The sequence below is a fragment of the Rattus norvegicus genome, chromosome 3 (assembly GCF_021556685.1).
Source record: "Rattus norvegicus strain SHRSP/BbbUtx chromosome 3, alternate assembly SHRSP_T2T, whole genome shotgun sequence".
Taxonomy (NCBI): Eukaryota; Metazoa; Chordata; class Mammalia; order Rodentia; family Muridae; genus Rattus; species Rattus norvegicus.
Genome location: NC_141536.1, coordinates 136,329,353 through 136,347,817, shown reverse-complemented (window position 1 = coordinate 136,347,817; position 18,465 = coordinate 136,329,353). Strand labels below are relative to the sequence as shown.

General features: G+C 35.9%; 1 pseudogene; it reads left to right on the top strand.

The window, feature by feature from the left end:
* The first annotated feature begins 5,742 nt into the window (after positions 1-5,742).
* LOC148006552 (eukaryotic translation initiation factor 1-like) lies at positions 5,743-8,279 on the top strand (annotated as a pseudogene).
* The last annotated feature ends 10,186 nt before the right edge of the window (positions 8,280-18,465 follow it).

The window sequence follows — 18,465 nt, the reverse complement described above, 5'->3', positions numbered from 1 at the left end:
ATATAATAGCACTGTGAGGGGCTGAACTTTTTGAATCAGGTGTTCAGGGGTTAGATATGAAAAATCAGGACCCCAGGTGTTAAATCCAAGTCTTCAATTATTTTCCCTAGAAACAATGTGAGGTTATAAGCCTTTGAGGATGATCAGGTCCTTTGTTTACAGAAGCATTTTAATGTGAACTTTGCATGTAGGGAAGAATGGCAAGGGGATTTGGGAAAGGCACAAGCTGAGAAACCAGAATACGTTTTAGGAGTCCTCTAAGGAATAACATGAAAGGTAGGATCATTTGTAATGAATGGATATCTGCAGACAATGTGGGGACAGGAAAGGAAAACAACAGAAAACAGGGGTATATTTGGTAGGTGTAGCTACCATTACCTAGAAAACTGTAGTACAACATAGAGAGTTTTAATGCCCTTACATGTATTGTCCTCTATTCTGCCAAAGCTCCAGATACAGTTCTGAGGATATCATTACTAAAGTATATTATAGATCCCTGCTATTTTTATATTTATTACTCTGGTCTTGAACATAAACCGTACAACTAAAATTTATCAATAGACACCTATGAACAAGAGTACTTGGAAAACCTTTAATTAATAAGAGAAGCAGGATATTCTATAGATCGTAGAAGATGGTTGCTATATCAATAGCAAAATGAGATTCAGACAGAACAGTCCTGACTCAGAAGTTCCAGCATAGGCACAACCAAATATTACAAAATAAAACTTAACTTTTTCTGAAAGTTAGCTCCGAAATGACTTTGGAATAACTGATGCCATGTGATAGCTACAAATCCAAGCCTGGGATGAAGAAGAGGTCACTGAGTTTGCAATTCAAACCTTTTATCTTTACCATCATCTTTAGCCCATGGGCACATGGTCTTATTTTCTAGACAAAAGTATCTTATTTTCTAGAAACTCCTTCTATAAACAAAGGACTGACTTTCTTACCTTTGTTGCTATCTCATAACTCTAGGCTTTATGGACTTCACTCTTGTCTTTGGACACAGCACACTTGTAAATATACACTAACAAAGGAAGCCTGAAAAAGAAGGGGATTAAGACATCTCCCTGGTTGTCTGCATCTTGCTAAGTGTAATTTATGCAGTGTAATCTGATAAGGCTCCCTGGAGAAAGCTTATTTAAGAAAAAAGTATCACCTTTTCTTACGGCAAAGAGCCAGGATCTATGAACCTCAGACTTACAGTTAAATTGATTCAAACAAAAGATTACATGTCATCACTAACTTTGACTATGTTGTTGCAAAGAGACTAAGCTTGAAAAAGAAAACATGTTATAATTGTGAGAAATTTCCCATTCAAAGATATAAAAAGTATATAAATGTAAATTGCTGAAGAAAGTTTGATATAACAGAGGAAAAACTTCAGGTCTAACTTTAATACACAGAGATAGAAATTTTCTGAATCAGCCTGTAGATAGTTACCTGAATAGTGGACTATTATGAGGAAAGTTGATAAGTGGGATCTACTGATTACTTGACTGAATATGAAAGAAATTAAATTTGAAAGAACAAGTATAATAAAAGCACATGAAGAGAAGCAAGAGAAAAAATGTATTGAATGTGATGAAATAAAGTCAATGAATGTTAATACAGTCTAAAAAGGCAAACAACAATATTGTTTAAAAAGTAGCACTCTAGAATGAGAGAACAACCATGTAAATACAGTAAATTTCCTTATTTACTGATGTCATGCGAAAATTTGTAGAACATAGCTAGACCTATGCACTATATTTAAGATAGAATGGTCATATGTGAACTAACTACATTTTCCTATGTTCTAATTCACTGTATTTTAACTTTAAATAGAATAAAATCACTAGACAAGGGCTACCCTACGTTTGGGGAGTAATCAATAAGATTGGGCTGTTTTCTGGGATTCAGTTTGCAAGAATTTTATGGAGTATTTTTGCATGAATACTCGTAAGGGGAATTTGTCTGAAGATCTCTTTCATTTATGAGTCTTTCTCTGGTTTAAGTATAAGCATAATTGTGGCTTGAATGAAGGAATTGGGTGGTGATTCTTTTGTTTCTATTTTGTGTAATAGTTTGGGCGGTATTGGTATGAGGGTTTCCAGAAAGTCTATTAGAATTCTGCCCTAAACCCATCTGGTCCTGTGCTTCTTTTGGTTGGAAGATTTAAATAAGTGCTTATATTTCTTTTTTTTCCCCAGGTTTCACATCTCACAGAGCACTTTCTAACATGAGTACTGAAAGAACTTATGGACCACAGCCAACATCCCAACAGGATACAGCGTGCAACTGTGCAACAGAAAAACAACTGGGAATGAGTCAAACAGGCATTCCCTTTTTCTTAGAAGATCATTCGTAGATTTTTAGTATTTGTTAGATTCAATGTCAGACCAGAACAAAATTTTTATAAAGGCTTACATAATTTATAAATATGTTAAATATATTTTATAAGGAGGAGTATATACATGTATATAATGTTAATATATAAAAAACATTAGACATATAAATGCACATATACAGGTCACAAATCATCTCAAATGTGTGATCCTCCTAAATTCTTTGATTATATGTGTGTATCACTATATTCACATTACATTAACTGTGAAAAAGACAGGGGAATATCAGGCCGGGTATGGGACCACAACATATTAGATCCCTAATAGCTGATCTTAAGGAGCATTCTTCTAAGGTTTATTGATGTGAGTTAATGAAACTATGTGCATTGTATATATTCTATATATACAAAATTTCTCATTATAAATGTGTCCTATCTCATTGACCTTCGATTCTTGCTCATATAATTTAAATTCAAGATTAGCATCATTAAATAAATTTAGTATATTTTAAGGTACTTTTATCTTTATTCTTTTTTTTTTATCATCACACGGGCTAATGAGTTTATTAAAGCTGATGGCAGAAAACAAGAACTGGCCTTGTATCTTACCGAGATTAGACAGCCTTCTTTTAGTCATGATAGGTTTCTTTTTTTTTTTTTTTATTAACTTGGGTATTTCTTATATACATTTCGAGTGTTATTCCCTTTCCCGGTTTCCGGGCAAACATCCCCCTCCCCCCTCCCCTTCCTTATGGGTGTTCCCCTCCCAACCCTCCCCCCATTGCCGCCCTCCCCCCATAGACTAGTTCACTGGGGGTTCAGTCTTAGCAGGACCCAGGGCTTCCCCTTCCACTGGTGCTCTTACTAGGATATTCATTGCTACCTATGGGGTCAGAGTCCAGGGTCAGTCCATGTATAGTCTTTAGGTAGTGGCTTAGTCCCTGGAAGCTCTTTAGAAATTATCAGACAGCTTAGATGGTTTATCTAAACCTGATTTAACTTTGGGACCTGGAATCTGTCTAGAAAATTAGCCATTTCATTCATATTTTCCAGTTTGGTGAATATAGGTTTTTGTAGTATGATCTGACGGTTTTCTGAATTCCCTCAGATTGTGTTGATATGTCTCCCTCTTCATTTCTGATTTTGTTAATTTGGATACACTCTCTGTGCCCTCTGGTTAGGCTGACTAAGGGTTTATCTATCTTGTTGATTTTCTCAAAGAGCTAGCTACTGATTATGTTGATTCTTTGTATAGTACTTTTTGTTTCTACTTGGTTGATGTCTGCCATGAATTTGATTAATTCTTGCTTTCTACTCCTCTGGGGTGTATCTGTTTCTATTTGTACTAGAGTTTTTAGATGTGCTGTCAAGCTGCTAATGTTTGCTCTCTCATGTTCCTATTTCAAGGCACTCAGATCTATGAGTTTTTCTCCTAGCACTGTTTTCATAATGTTCCATAAGTTTGGGTATGCTGTTTCTTCCTGTTCATTAATTTCCAAAACATCTTTAATTTCTTTCATTATTTCTTCCCTGACAAAATTATCATTGAGTGGAGCTTTGTTCAACTTCCATGTATATGTGGGCTTTCTGTCATTTTTGTTGTTTATGAAAACCAGCCTTAGTCCATGGTGATCTTACAGTGTGCATGTGATTATGTATGTCTTCCTGTATATTTTGAGTCCTTTTTTGTATATGGGCTATTCTGGAGAAGGTACTATGACGGACTGAGAAAATAGTATATTATTTTATTTTAGAATGAAATGTTCTATAGATATCTTTTAAATTCATTTGGTTCATCACTTCTTAATTTCTATATGTTTCTGTTTAGCCTCTGTTTCCATTATCTCACCATTGATGAGAGTAGGATGTTGAAGTCTCCCTCTATTATGGTGTGAGGTATAATGGTTGGTAAGAGGTTTATTAAGGTTTCCTTTATGAATGTAGGTGGCCTTGCATATGGAACATATTCAAGACTGAGAGTTCAACTTGGTGAATTTTTTTGATTAATATGAAATGTCATTCATTTCTTTTGGTTGGACCTCGATTTTATTTGATATTGGAAAGGCTACTCCAGCTTGTTTCTTTGGACCATTTGTGTGGAAAGTTGTTTCCAGTCTTTTACTCTCAGGTAGTTTCCTGTATTCAGCAAAATGCTGGGTCTTCTTTACATATCCTGTCTGTTAGTCTATATCGTTTTACTGGGGAATTGGTCCATTGATCTTAGGAAATATTAAGAAATAGTCATTGTTCCTTCCTGTTATTTTCCTTGTTAGAGGTGGAAATATGTTTGTGTGACTCTCTTCTTATGGTTTTGTTGCAAGAAGATTAGTTTATTGCTTCTTCTAGGGTGTAGTTTTCCTCCCTGTGTTGGAGTTTTCCATCTATTACCTTTAGTAGGGCTGGATTTGTAGAAAGTTATGGTGCATATTTGGTTTTCTCTTGGAATATCTTGTTTTCTCTATCTATGTTAATTGAGAGCTTTGCCTGGGCTGGCATTTGTTTTTTCTTAGCCTCTGGATCACATCTGCCTAGGATGTCATGGCTTTCATAGTCTCTGGTGAGAAGCCTGGTGTAATTCTTATAGGTCTGCCTTTGAAGGCTACTTTACAAATTTCCCTTACTGCTTTAAATATTTTTCTTTGTTTTGTGCAGTTAGGGTTTTGACTATTTTGTGATGTGAGGATTTTCTTTTCTGGTCCTATCTATTTGGAATTCTTTATGACTTTTGGGCACCAATGGGAGGAGAATCCCTTGGTCCTGCCAAAGTTGTAAGTCCCAATGCCGAGGAATGTCAGGATTGAGAGGACGGAAGGGTTTGGGGTTTTTGAAAGTGGGAATAGCCTCATAGAAGAAGGTGGATGAAAAATGAGATGGGTAGCAGGTAGGATATGGATTAGGTAACCAGGAAAGGGAATAACGTTTGAAATATTAATTAAAATAAAACTATATTTAAAAAAAATTTTAAAAACAGTATCTATAGAAAATCATCAAGAAAGGAAGGAAGGAAGGAAGGAAGGAAGGAAGGAAGGAAGGAAGGAAGGAAGGAAGAAAGGCACAGACTTATTTCAAAAAGAAAAAAGAAATACCAAAAAGTGTTTTCCAGTGACTCTATGACCAAGCAGATGTAAAGTGTTTGTCTTCCACTCTTAAATGTGTATTTTGATAACTTTATGAAAAATAGACAAGAGTCAGAAAACAGTATCTACCTATGTTGGGAGTCTACAAAACCTCAATTTTATCAATAATAATTATGGGTCCTAGTCACTGAGCTGCTGCAGAGGACTCAGATGCCTGCCCCTCAAATACCCTGCTTCCCAACTCTATGCCCCACCCGCCAACCTCTACCCCAGTCTGCCTTCTCCCACAACTGCTTTCAGCGGGCCATTTCCACAAAGGAAAAGAAATCATATTGTATGTCTGCTATCCATAACCTCCACTCTTTCGACCCGTTTGATGATGCAAGTAAGGGTGATGACCTGCTACCTGCTGGCACTGAGGATGATTTCCACATTAGAATTCAACAGAGAAACAAAAAGACCCTTATACCTGTCCAAGGGGTCACTGATGATTACAACGAAAAGAAACTAGTTAAACAATTTCTCCAAAGTGTCAGGGTATAAAATTGACTCAAAGAAATCACTAGCCTTCCTCTACTCTACTCAAAGGATAAAAAGGCTGAGAAAGAAATTAGGGAAATGACACCGTTCACAATAGTCCCAAATAATATAAAATATCTTGATGTGACTTTAACCAAGCAAGTGAAAGATCAGTGTGATTTATATGTATTCTTTATATAGATAGAAAGAGTAATGCAAATTCATCTGGAATAAAAAAAAAAGCAGGAGAGTGAACATTATCCTCAGTAATAAAAGAACTTCTGAGGGACTCAACATCCCTGACTTTAGGCAGTATTACAGAGCAATAGTCATAAAACCTGCATGGTATTGGTACAGCAACATACAGATAGATAAGTATAAGATAATTGAAGACCCAGAAATCAACCCACACACCTATGGTCACTTGATCTTTGAAAAAGAAGCTAAAACCATCCAATGGAAGAAAGATAGCATTTTCAACAAATGGTGCTGGTTAACTGAGGGACAGCATGTAGGAGATTGCAAATTGATTCATTCATATCACCAGGTGCAAAACTTCAGTCCAAGTGGATCAAGGAACTACATATCAAACCAGATAGTCTCAAACTATTAGAAGAAAAAGTGGGGAACATTCTTGAACACATGGGCACTGGGGAATATTTCCTGAACAAAACACCAATGGCTTATCTTCTAAGATCAATAATTGACAAATGTGACCTCAGAAAACTGCAAAGCTTCAGTAAGGCAAAAGACACTGTTGTTAGGACAAAATGGCAGCCAATAGATTGGGAAAGGATCTTTACCAATCCTACATCTGATAGATGGCTCACATCCAAAATATACAAAGAACTCAAGAAATTAGACTCAAGAGAGCCAAAAAAAACTATTAAAATGGTACACACCTAAAGAAAACATTCTCAGCTGAGGATTATCAAATGGCCAAAAATCTCCTAAAGAAGCATTCAACATCCTTAGTCATCAGGGAACTGCAAATCATAACAACCCTGAGATTCCACCTCACACCTGTCAGTGTCTAAGATCAAAAACTCAGATGACAGCAGATGCTGGCCAAGATGTGGAGAAAGAGGAGCACTCCTTCATTGTTGGTAGGATTGCAAACTGATATAAACACTCTGGAAATCATTCTGGAGGTTGGACATTTCACTTATTGAGGACCCAGCTATACTTCCCTTGGGCATATTCTTAAAACATGCTCTAATATACAACAAAGTCTCATGCTCCACTATGTTCATAGCAGCCTTATTTATAACAGGCAGAAGCTGGAAAGAAGCCAGAAGCCCTTCAATAGAGAATTAATTAAAAAATATGGTACATCTACACAATGGAGTACTACTTAAGCTCCAATGACTTTATGAAATTCATAGGCAAATGGAATGAACTAGAAAGTATCATTCTGAGTGAGGTACCTTCATCACAGAAAATCACACTTGGTATGCAAGCATTGTTAAATGGATATTAGCCAAAAATCTCGAATTATCCAAGATGCAACAGGATAGCTCAAGAAGAAGGATGACCAAAATATGGATGTTCCTCCTCCTTCTTAAAACGGGGAACAAATTATCCATAGGAGGGTATGTGGAAGTAAAGTGTAGAGCAGTGACTGAAGGAATGGCCATTCAGAGCCTGCCCAACATGTGTCCCATATATTTACAGCTACCAAAACTAGGTAAGATTGATGAAGCTAAAAAATTCATGCTGAAAGGGGCCAGATATAGATCTCTCCTGAGACACATATCAAGAGCATGTTCAATACAGGGGTCAATGCAAGCAGCAAACCACTGTAATGAGAGCAGGATGCCCTTGGGGGAATTTAGAGGAAGGATTGAAAGAGTTGAAGAAGCCTACACCCCAATAAGAACAATAATGCCAATGCACCAGAGCTTCCAGTGTCTAAACCACTACCAAAAAACTATATATGGACTGAACCAGGGCTCCAACTGCATATGTAGTAGAGAATAACCTTGTTTGGGCGCCAGGGGAAGGGGAAGTCCTTGGTTCTGGCAATGTGGGAACCTCAGTGCAGGGGAATATGAGGGTGTGGGCAATAAGGACGATGTATAGAGGGAATGCCCTTATAGGGGAGGGGAGGGGAGGAGATGGGGGCTTATTGATAGAAAACTCAGAGAGGGAATAACATTTGAAATGTAAGTAAAGAGATATATCTAATAAAATTAAAAAAAAACTACTGAGGGCATTTTAGAAGAAATTTGCTTGCAATGGTACTGTAATTAAACATGCAGAATATAGAGAAATAATTAAGCTACGAGATGACCAGTCCAATAATATATGCCAGTTCCTGATAGAAATTGGACTGGCTAAGGACGATCAGCTGAAGAATCATGGATTTGAACTGCTTGTGGCTCTCTGAAGCTTAAGTGAGGGTTTCCTTGCAATGAGTATAATTTCCCTTTTGTCCCTTGTAACAAGTTTAGAAACCTCACAGCTTGTATAATGTAATAATTTATGGTCCACTTTTAACTTGGACTAGTGTAACTCCTTCATGCAATAAACTGAAAAAAGCCATGTCTTGAATCAGTAATCCCTGACAGTTCCTACCCTGAAACAAAGCAATAACTGGGTTTCAAACAAGACAAGAACCCCCAGAGGCTATGTCTGACCAAAAGTTCCTTGGGACTCCCTTGACAGAGGGACCCCTGCCCTCGAAGAGTATCACCATTTGAACAGCCCAGGTGAACAAGAGTATGGGTACCTGCCCCATCTATGTCATTAGATGGAGTCTCTGGCCATAAAAAGAACCCCTGGTGTCTGACCAGGTAGACAGAATTCAGAAAGGGCCACATTTCCAGAGAAGTCATGGACATTAGCTCACCACTAGGCCACTCTTTTTAGGCAGATGTATACCAGCGAGGGGATGCTGATACATGAAGGATGAGACCAGCCTGGAATCAGTTAAACGTACAATGAGGGAACAAAACTCAAGCTGGTGCCATTGGACTTGTGGCTAACTGTCAGCTCAAAATGAGCTGCAGCCCAGTTCCATGTAAAGGAACAATCTGATCTTTTGGTTTTCTTTTCCCTTCCACTTTCAATGTTATGTAATCTATATAAATTCTTATTTAAATACAGCTTGTTTCCAGAAATATTAATATTAATATTAATGAGGACTGTTTCAAAAGATAAAGCAGATGAGCTCTGCAGTCCTGATGGTCACATTAAACATTACTATTCAGATATTATCAACATTTTTAATACCAATGCAAAAATATACTGTAATAATGGTTGTGTATTTTGGAGGACTAAGTGTGCAGAGATGAATATTTAAGTACAGGCTTTTTCAAGTGATTTCTCTGATGGATTGCCTGGTAAAATTTCACTCAATACCCATTCATTTATTCTCTATTTCCAAATCTGGGTGTTAGGCCTGGAATAATCTCTGGGTGGTTGGTTGACTGAATAGATTAACTAGTTCTCTTCATTCCAAAAAGGGAACATCTTGTCTTCTTTTCCACAGCATAGGGTCATTCTGTATATTTGACAAAGATCCATCTCAGAAAAGGTCAGTGGTAACTCGCTTCAGGCCAGATATGAAAGCCCTGCGAAGGACTTCTGATTCTGATCCTGGAGATAGGGGACAACTTGAAACCAATTAGCAAAGTCAGATGGTGAAGAAGGGAATGATCAGATGTGACAAGGATGTCTAACACAGCCTCACAAGCCGAGGCCACCATACAAGAGTTTTCTTAATTATTAATTAATTGCAGATAGGCTCAATGACCATACTATTTTATCCTTTCTTGGGGTAATTGTCAGATTCTTGTGAGAGATACAGATGGAGTTTGATTGTGTGTCTATCAAGTAAGCCCCACCTAGTTTCAATGAATAAACTGTAACCTGTTAATGATAAGACAATCAAAGTAAAAGGCTAAGCATATATGAATAATAAGAAAAATCCATGAATGTTGACTTGTATATAGGTTAGAATGGTGACAGGAATTTGAAGTTGAAGAGAAGTTAAAAAACAATAATACACAAAAGTCAGTTTATGTAGTATTTAGATTGCTAGGCCTGACCATCTGTTCTTCAAATATATTTGTAGAAATAGGAGATAATGGAAACTGTTTCTCTTGGTTTCATATTACTATCAGAAAGCCTACTTTGATGTATATGTCTGGATGTTGATAGATAGGGTAGATATGCTAACAGGGGTTCCGATTGTTCTCAATATGAACTCAGTCTGCTCTCTTCCTTTGTCATGGAATATAGTGATTTGCTACTATAGGAACATTTTGAAATCTCAGAGTATACTCAGACAACTTTACTACCTTGGGGTGTCAAATGTTACCTGATGTTGGGCTTCATTAAATAAAGCAGACACAGAAAACTAATAGGTTGTTGATAGGAAACCCACCGGATAAAAAGATACATAGTGATGGATTAAAATAACTATAGAATTCCTTATTTGGTGCATGTTGGACACACTCCTCTCTTGAAATCAGGAACCTTTGGTGACCCACTGGAAACCTTACACAAGCAAAATCACTCCAGCAGAATTATGAACCTAGGTTGCGTATCGCTCTAAGTATAGCAGCAGACACACAGCCTATGAGGATCTATAAGAACTCTCTTCTTCAACAGAGGATATGACTTTTAGATTTTTTGGTACAAATATTCCCTCATGGAAAGTGAAGAACATTTTCTTGGTAATCTATGAAATGAAAAACTCTTCAAAGTTAGGATGAATAAGACTAAAAATGTTCATTAAATAGTTCCTACCTGTGATGCAAGGACAAGTCAGAAACAGAAAACAAATTCTTCATGTCATATTAGTGCAGATGTGAAGGATTAGTCCCTTTATCCTATATGGATTTGTCTATTTACCTATCAATTGTAGACGAAGCTCTGAAAAGGAGATCCAACATATGTTTACTCATTAGCACATGGTACATTTCTGGAAACACCAGAACTTAATGAAAAGAATTAGAATTTTTTCAACAAAATAATCAAGAGCCAGAGGTATTGCTGACATTCACTATTAAGAGTAAAATATTACCAACATCATTGATGCCCATATCCAGTGCAAAATATTAAAACAATTGAATGCTTTTGGAATGCTAAGAGTGTATTAATATATTTTAATACAAAAAAGCTTTCAAGAACTACATATGATCACCTCTCTGTTTCAATGTTACTGTAGATATCTTCACCTGTTCTGTTTCTCAAGGTCCTGGGGATTAAACCAACAAATAATTCTGGAAAGTGTTGAGAGAATTGTTGTACTGTGTTCATGGGTCCTGAAAATGGAATACTGTATCTTTTTCAGAATAAAGTCTCACCTCTTAAATTTGCCAAATAAACTTCTCAGGAAATGCTGCATGGAATTCTCTCCATCAAATGATATAATAAAATGTGAAGGACTCCAGATAATGAACCATGTGCAAACCTCAATTCTGGACAAGGAGGACCCTAGGCATTAATGCTCACTCTTCATATGATTTTCGAGGAAAAGAGTGAAGTTAGATGTATGGGTAAAAGATATGTTTGCCATGTTAAAAATAAAAAAGTCAAGGTGACCAGAACTTGGCAAGGAAAAAATGACCCGTTTATGCAAGGCAGGTTCTGAGAAGAGGAAATGGAAAAATTGTCAGAATTCAGAAGGAGGTGGACATAAGATGATAGATTACTTGATTTGATTATTTCTTTACATATGGAAGCATATGTAAAGAAGTGAGAATAGGACATGTAAGAGTAGTGCATTTAGAAAATGTAGCTATGTTGTCCAGCAAGATATAGGGCAGAATTGTTACCAGTAGCACCCGGATTCACATAAAAATTAGAACTGTGCACAAATGCCAGGAAGAGAAGTTGGAGAGCATTCTGTAGATCATGGCAAGTTTATTGTTGTTGTTGTTGTTGTTGTTCATTGTTCATTTGTTTGTTGTACTTCTTTTCCTTGTTCTTGTTTCGTTGTTTGGTTTCCTGGTGTGGTTTGGTTTGTTCTATTTTACTTTGTTTTATCTTGCCAACAAAAATATATTAAAATAATACACACATAATTTAGGCAAGTTATAAGAGGAGTCTGTTGGGGTTTGCCAGCCATCTGGTCAAACACACATTACATTCGTAAATTCAGTTTATGACACTTAGCTCCTGAATGTGAGAATTTTGTCATAATTCATCCCATGTGTGAGATGAAAATCAAGAGACAGATCCAGAAAGATCTTTCTGAGCTTATATTTAAAACCTTCTTCCTTTAGCACAAATTTTTAGTCCCCTTACACTGATGCTTGAGTGTCAAACTTCATGGAAACTTCTGAACACATGATATTTTCTTCCTCTTTTATTAAAAATATGTTGTTTACTAGTGTATCTCCCTGGGATATGTGGAGTTCATATTTTGCTAACTATCTGGCTCAGCTATACTGATTAAACAAATGCCCCAACACACATCACACACACACACACACACACACACACACATACACACACACACACACACACACACACACACACACACTAACATGATAATCTCAAAGGTAGCAGGGGGCTTAGATTTAAGGCATAACAAAATTCTATGACTCGAGATATTCAATATAAGCTGGTAAGTTGCTCTGAACAATCTTGCTTCTGTAAAAATAGGAAGCATTGTGAGAAAAAAATCATAGAGCAGAATATGTTAATTTAACCTCTGATTTGCAATTAAATTAAATAAAATCAATGATGAGATGGCAGCACAAGCTTTACATTTGATTTGGTTGAGAACCCACAAATAAATGATAGCCTTTATTTGATCTGTGGCTAAATTCCATGAGGAAAATCAGAGTGTTCAGATAGAGAATCTCAGATGTAAGAAAGGATACAGTTCACATAGAACCTTAATACAGAGTAATTTAAAGATTATGGTTTAACCTACTAATAGTACCTTGAATCATGTACTAGAAAGAGAAACAATCATAAATAGAATTCAATTAATTTTTTGAAAAATGGAAGAACATGAGTAATAAACATACATGAATAATAAACATACATGAAGATAATTGTGAGAGAAAAAATTGATTTGAGAAAATTTTCCATATCCAAGACCTGATTATATGAATAAATGGAAAGATTTCTGCTTGTGAGTGTGTGTCTTGAAATCTCCAGAGTAAATTTAGGGTTACTTGTAAAATAAATTTGCTTACAGAGTCTAGAGGCAAACTTATCTGCAATGTACATCAAAATATAAGATGGAATTAACAACACAGGAAAGATTTTCAGACTTTACAACTCTGGAACAATAATATGCATATGTTTTCCATGAACACTCCATATTGTTTCATTTATACTCTTATATGAAATGGTCAGTCAGATACAGTATGACATTTATGTAATTTTCATCTATTGACAACTAAGACCTGTACCTGAAGGTAATAATAAGCATTTCCTTCTCTAATTTCTCTGTGATTTTGTCTTAACAATGAGGGAAGAAACTAAGGTAGAAAATAAATAGTGAGATAGAAGTTGTAGTTACATTGGAATGATAAATATGAGTACTTGATTCTCAGTCTTTAAAATGTTGTCTATTGACGATATCTGAAGGAGTTTTGAGCTGAAGAATAGAAAAGCCCTCAGATGTTGTAAGGTGAACTATATAGTTCATCCTGGAAGCACTTTGTAAAATCTGACTTGTCAGACAATTATAAACAGTTTAAGACTGGCTCACAGAATATCAAAGCACAAACAGGCTAATATTGAGAAATATTTTAGAGGCCACAATGGCAGGAATATTCTGACAAAAAATATTGCTCCATTTTTCTAGGTCCTAGGAACTTTAAAGAAATTGATATTACACGTAATGAATTAATGTGTTAGGCAGAGAAAATGTTCCTATAAAACAGCATTAATTCTGTAGCATGGTATTTGTCTGTCACCATTATCCTTGAATTCTACACTGAGAAGCAACTAGAAGAGGTTGAACCATAAAATATGAGATGATTTGTGCTTTTGTTTGAAATTTTCAAGAGTGTGGTAATGTATAATCAAAGCGTGTTCTCAAAGATAAGTGACAAGTACTCCAACAAAACGCCATAATCTGCAGCTGGATCCATGCTAGCTTTTCAGAGGACTCACTAAACAAGGACTTTAATGGGGAAAGTGTGCATGTCTTAGAAATGATAGAGATGAAAGAGGTGAAACTGGGAATTCAGCTGCATAGGTTTCTTTCTCAAACAAATACCTACAAAAATATTTCCAATGATTCAGAGCCAAAGAACAGAGATAATACTGCCGCTTTGACCCAAAGAGTCAGAGAGGAGAAAGCACAAGTGTTGCTAGCTATAAAGACATGAAAGATATACAACTCAAATATTTTGGTGTTATTTCAGAGAGGAATTAAATAGATAAACTAGAGAGCCTAGAAGACTGTTATTAATATGTGAAGAAAAGGCCAAAAATTCAAATTGGTTAAAAAAAGCAAAATCAGAAACATAAAAAGAGGTTTTCTCCCATGATCATCATTTCATCATGTAGATTAGACAGAATTTGTATCTGCCATTTAGATGATTATTGGTTCCTCTCTATGTAGGTTAGACCAAGCACCAAAAAAATAAGATTCACTAATATGTGACTTCTTCCATCAGCAAAATATTTGGCAAAAATTCACATTGTATTGACAAGCATTGGGAAATATCTAAGGATAAGCAATATTGAGAGCTTTATCTGGCATTTAATATTAGTGATAAACTTTTACCAATGTCATTACAAACTTACAGTATTTAAGTAGCTGAGAGTTTGAAATGTTCATTGCATGCCGGTAAATATTTAAGTACATATTGTTTCAGGTAAAATCTATATTTTTTTACTGATAGAACGTTATTTGAAGCACAAATACTTATTCTCCATCTGCAATTTCTTAGGATTATAGTCTAGACAAACACTGAGAAGTTTTGACTGAATGGATTGAACATTGCTCATGATGCATGAAAGTGGAACATGGTGTCTTTTTCTACCATAGATGATCTCAGTTGATTTGAAAAGGAAATTTCTGTGACAATGGAGACTGGAACTCCCCCAGCACAAAATAACTGCACTGTGAGACAGGTTATCTTAAAGCCAGAGTCAGATGTCAAATCTAAAAATTCAGGAACCTACACAATAAAGATAACTCTGGGCATATGTTTTCAGGAGGAACACACAGCAAAGTTATAAGTATTTGTGGAAAAAATAAAGTTGTCATGTTTTAGGAAGCCCAGTTACTTGACAATGGCATATTGAGAATAGACTTAATATTTACAGGAAAGCCTAAACTGAGGAATCAGAAAAAAAATCCAGGAATATTCCAAGGAACAACTTTAAAGGAAGGGTTCTTTGGATACTGATGGATATGTAGAAAAAATAAAGACACAATGTAGGAGAACAAGAAAGAAAAGTATATTTGCAGGATGGAGCCAGGCTTGCCCAGCAGGATCTGGTACAGAATGACCATTCTTGCTTTTCTTGGACCTTCAGTCTGTTGTTCTACTGAAGCTCCAGCTGTGTGTGCAAATTATGACAAAAATACTGCGAATATCACTGTTATTGTTGGATGCCTTGCTCTGGCTTTGAAATTTTGCAGCCAGAACTGAATAATATAGACCCATGAATACCAGTACTGAGAAAAGCCAGGATACAGGAGAAAATCAGGCTATTCTCTAGACCACAGTGACTGGTGTATCAAAAATATAAGACTAAGAAAACACACTGAAGAAAACTAGCCAATAATTAGCATGATTTACCCAGAAGTACCAATCATCTTGACAAACAATTGTCATTTTCTATAGAAAAAGGCTAAACATGAAAAAGTGCCCATATTATATCTAGAGAAAAGACTCAATAAAAATATGCAAATTGGTACACATGGTAAATGTAAGATGGTGAAGGAAAAGAAATTCAGATGTTACTGAACATAACCTCTTAAGTATAATCTGTAACACATGAGAAAGTAAATTGTCAAGGGCAATCTAGGAGAGGAAAAGGCTAGCAGGTGATTTTCCTGACATACTTTCACAAAGGAATGCTGGCTATGAAGAATGCAATTTTCCTGGAACGGATCAAGAAATTACATTTTCTAATTTGATTCCTCCTGTTTATATGCCATTCCTGTTATTATTAAATTAATGTAGAATCTGTCCTCAGCAATCTGCTATATTCTGCTTGCTGGATTTCAGTTCTCTCACCAACAAACTTGATCAGATATGAAGATCCTGAAACATATAGAAAAGCTTCCCTTTCCTCATTCATAATAACTACTCACTGAAATCATTAGGAAATGCCAAGTTTCCCTGAGAAGCCTGATATCTCGGCAGAACCTTCATTCTCCAGCCACATCTCATTCCTCATTCATTAAACATGTGATATGTGATTCTGACTCATACAGATTATCTTCCCTTCTACCACCCATCTCACCTGCTCTCTGAATAATTTTGTACTCTCCAAGTTGCCTTCAGCAGTCTGCTGACACCTGTAAACATCCATGTTCCTCTTATCACCACTCAACCTTTATCAGATCTGGGAGGCTTAACTTTTGATGGTAGCTTTTCTTTCATCACAAGGCTATCTTTTCCTTTCAGGCTTCTGGTACACCCTAAGTGGCTCTGAGTAGTCTACTCTCCAAGTAGGACTTTCTTTCTTTCTGCAACCATTGCTATGAACAATTTCATCAGACAGGCAGAATCTAAACCATAGAAACATGGTATTTAGGAATGACACAGTGTTAGGATATCCATCTGAGGAAGGTCACACTTGGACTACTGGGCTAACTCCCCTCCCAATACCTACTACAATAGGAACATTCAGCGACAACAGTGATATATATGGCAAAAAGCCCTGAAAACAAGACAATCTGTAACAACTATGGCAATATAATTACTTCAGTGCAAAGCTATTCTACTGCAGCCTCCCTGAATAACCTAATACAACTGAAGCAAAAGAAAATGACATTAAATGCAATCCAACAAAGATGATATATGCCTCTTAAAAGCAGATGTATTAATCCCTTAAAGAAATTGAGGAGCTTGTAAAAGTCTTTGAAAAGCAACACACGAAGCCCTTAAATATATATAGGAGAAACAATAAAAAGGAAATAAGTGCATGAAACTGTAAGCGATGTGAAAATGAAAATAGAAGCAATAATGAAAACAAAAACTGAGGGAATCCTAATGACAGCAATCCTAGGGAATTGAACAGGAACAAAAAATGCAAGCTTTCAGGAATATAATACAATAGATGGAAGAGAGATATTCAGGCATAGAAGATAAAATAGAAAAAACCTATAAATGTTGAATCTAAAAGCCATTACACAAACTAAGCAGGAAGTCTGGAATACCATGGAAAGACCTAACTTAAAAGTGATAGAAGTTGGCAAAAGTGAAGTATTCCAGTCGCAAGGCACAGAAAATGTTTTCAACAAAACCATACAAGAAAAGTTTCTCAATATAAAGAAAAATGCCCATAAACATACAAACACGTTTATACTGGGTCAGAAAAGAAAATCCTTCTGCCACATCATAATCAAAATGGAAAATCTGAGGAAAAAAGAAAGAATATTAAAAGAAGTGAGGGATAATTTTAAAGTAACATCAAAAAGGAGGCCAATAAGAATTACAGCTAATTTTACAAATATTCTAAATGCTAAAGGGTCTGGTCAGACACCTTACATCCTCTTAATACAATACAAAACAAAACAAAACAAAAACACAGATGCCACAGAGACTAATATTCCTAATCAAATTCTCAATCACCATAGATGGAGAAAATGAGAAATTTAAAGACAAGTACAAATTCAAACAATAACTATCCACAATCCAAGTCCCACATAAAAATTAGAAAAAAGTACAACCCAAGGAAGACAATTTCTTTAAGAAGGCAACTAATTTTAGGAACTTCCTCTTAGTACTACTATTACTGTGCCCCATAAAATTGGGTATGTTGTGCCTTCCTTTTCAGTGAGTTCTAGAAAGACTTAATTTCTTTCTTTGTTTTTCCGTGACGCAGAGATTCAAGGAAACACAGGAAATAAGCAACTCCATACCATGGAAAACAAGGGAAACACCCACAAATACACATACATAAATACACCCAAGTATATTAACCATGATGCCTCTGCAATATTTATTGATGAGCCAAGACTTTAAATGTCAGTAGAAAGACCAGTACTTTCAAAAATGGTATGATATCTGCATATGAATAAATATATTAAGACATCTTTTGGTTTTTTATAATGGATTGGATCGTATAGCAACCTTACAAGCAGTATTGATATTTTTATATGTCACTTATCAAAACAGATCCTTCTCTGTGAACAGCAACACAACTATCTTCACATAAAAGTGTAGGAAAGGGCAGGTTCATCATGATGGAATGAATCTGGCCTTTAGAAATGTTTCCGAAAACTACATTGAAGGCACAGCTGAGTATCTGACCTAACTGTTGAACAAGGACATTAATTTGAGCATATATACCAATAAAGTAACTCAAATGGTTACTAATATTAAGAAAATACCCTTCCCTATAAAGAACCTAGATATAGATGGCTGTAAATTGAAT